Genomic DNA, 2,818 nt, shown 5'->3' with positions numbered 1-2,818 from the left:
AAATGAACACACACACTGCACACGTATATACGCGAGTTGTCAATATAAGTATTTATATATATAGGGTGTGGTGGCGGTGCCCGATCAGGGCTAAAAGAGACAGTTTATATATATATTGTATTGTATAACTATATATATATATATATACACACACACGTCATTGTGCATAGCTCGTCACGCAGGGTGGGTGGAGGACGTGTGTTTTTGTCGCGATGCTCACACACACACATACGCAAATAAGTCGACGAGTATAGTGTCAGTCGTACGATGACGAACGACGACTGCGGCAAAACGAGAGAGACGCGCAGACGACGCGGTATACTACACAAGCATAATATTATGTGGCAGCGCTGTGATGCCGCGCGACTGGCGTCAAAGGCACCGCCGCCGACGACAAGTGGCCACTCGAAAACGCCGCGCGAACGATCGGCGGCGGCGGCGGCAGAGGCAGAGGCGGCGGACGACAGGGGGAGGGAGGAGGGCTGTTTGCACACGCACACACATCGCGTACGTTACGCGCGCGCGCGCGCGCGCGCTCGTCTTCTTCCCTCAATGTCGGACATCGAGTGTTCGATCAACAAAACGCAGCGGCGGCGGCGGCGTCGCGTACACGCCCGCGTGACGACTAAATATTAAAAATAATAATATAGTATAACATTATAATATACCTAAACTGTGTGTGCTGTACACTGTTATGTACATAGTACGACTATAATATATACGTTGGAGTGACATTTTTTTTTTTCGTCAAAAGAACCCGTCGATAAATCTATACCTAAACGTAGGTGTAATACGTATATAATATTTTATTATTATATTATATTATATTATATTCGTATAGTGAATATTATATTCAGTTGGAGTTTTGGAAAAGAAGAAAACTGTTAAATTGTCTTAGAGATTTTGTCACGTGCGGATTACGCTATTTTAGCATAATATTATAGTCTTAACTATCTTGAACGATTTCACGGAATGTTTGACGTACAATAATATGAATTTCTATAATTTTATTTTATATTTTATCTTGGGGTGTAACATTTTGGCGCTTGTCTATAAAAACAGTTTTTTCAGTATGCTAAAAATGGCACCATGACCTTAGTAAGTACTGAATTAGGTAGTAAGTATATAATTTAACAATATATATTTATACATAATATTATTTACCATAAATTATGGTAATAATCGTGTATTATTGTTACAGTAATAAATGATGTTATCTATATATATATCGGAAAATAACGATATTCGCCAGTTATTAACATTATTTATCAACAAATATGTGATTTATTGTTATTTTCTAGTGAATAATGTCCAACGCGAGCAATGGTAAGGTGATTGCTAAACTGATTGTGGTACTAATTAAATAAAAACAATAACCAATAAGAACCAACTATTGAAGACGAAATCATAAATGAAATCACAGAAAAAATTCGGAACTTGGTAGGTACTTATAACGATAAATAATATCTGAACCCTAAATATAAGACTAAAAAATATAAATATTTTTTTAGATAATTGTCAAGAAAATATTTATATTGCAGGTAAAAAGTCAGAATACATTTAGAAAAACAAGCCGAGAAAACGATAAAACTTTCTATAGAAAAGTTTTATCGGCTTGAAATAGGCACAGCTGTGCGTGTAACTATACCGGACGTCGATAGAGCTCATGATTCTCCACGAAATATACTAACAGTTGTCACCCAAGTTATGTAAACTCTGTAAGTTAATTCTTAATGAAAGAATATGTCATTAAAATTTAAAAACATTTAATTATATTAAAAATAATTTATAAATATTTCTTTTATAGGTACAGAACGTGGTTTTCTTAAGAACAATTATTAAAATTACATACACCAAGAAATAGTTGCTTGAGAAGAAACATTTTTAGACATGAACAATGTGATCAAATTAGCAGATGGTACACAGTTGACAGCGTGAACACTGAGGAAAGCAGTTAGTAATAGTTCTGTTACCGGCCCTCAATGGTACCAGCGTTGTCATTGCAAGATTGGTTTACAACAATAAACGTAGTTGTGCTTGTCGTGGGGCTGAAAAGTTGTGTAACAGTAGATTTCATGGTGGTACAACTTGTAGAAATTAATAAATATAATAACAATGCATTTTTTCTATTTTTAAAAATACCTAGGTACCTACATAATTTTTCAACTTGTAGTAGATATTTGAGACTCGCATGTATATATCTGGTCCATAAAAATAATTATCTGTGTATTTGGTGATTAACGTAATTCTCTAGTTTATAACGATGATTTACCTGTAGGTACCTATGTATTTGGTCAATTACGTTAATAACCGGCGAATAACGTTAATTTACATTTAACGTCATTTACCGTAACATATATATATAAGTATAAGCAGTGGCGTGGCGAATTCGAATATTTTCAGAGGCAAGTATATTTTGCGATACCCACCCACCCACCCACCCATCAATCAACCATAATTTTGTCTCTCAATTGGAAATAGAGTTGGGGGGGGGGGTGATTGATTTTCACAGACAATTGTACTTATTAGGTAGGTATTATTACCAACTAATGGTTAGTAACCACTGCCTACTGGATACTAGCTTTCGTTTATAATATCTATATTAGACAATATTAAAATATCATTTTGTGTTATTTTCCTAAATTCTTTATTATGAATTTAAATTATTTCCCATCCACCCAGTGTCACCCATCGCCACGCCACTGAGTATAAGTGCCTTACTGATGTATTTGTCCAATACCTATCATATATTATACGTATCGCGATGGTTGATTTTCCGTTCTCGTTGTTTGGTAAACCATCCACAAAAATAAAAAAT

At 35.2% G+C, this 2,818-nt stretch overlaps 1 pseudogene across 1 annotated transcript; it reads left to right on the top strand.

Annotated features, from left to right (window-relative positions):
* Positions 1 to 1,545: 1,545 nt before the first annotated feature.
* On the top strand, positions 1,546 to 2,309 carry LOC149058997 (uncharacterized; annotated as a pseudogene). Its single transcript, XR_016190096.1, has 2 exons — positions 1,546 to 1,718; positions 1,808 to 2,309. The product of XR_016190096.1 is annotated as an uncharacterized LOC149058997 (transcript).
* The last annotated feature ends 509 nt before the right edge of the window (positions 2,310 to 2,818 follow it).

This window comes from Diuraphis noxia, unplaced genomic scaffold (genome assembly GCF_037042655.1).
Source record: "Diuraphis noxia isolate RWA-SAM2 unplaced genomic scaffold, SU_Dnox_SAM2 contig0002, whole genome shotgun sequence".
NCBI lineage: Eukaryota > Metazoa > Arthropoda > Insecta > Hemiptera > Aphididae > Diuraphis > Diuraphis noxia.
Note: the sequence above shows the minus strand (reverse complement) of the source record. Positions and strands in the feature narration are given on the sequence as shown.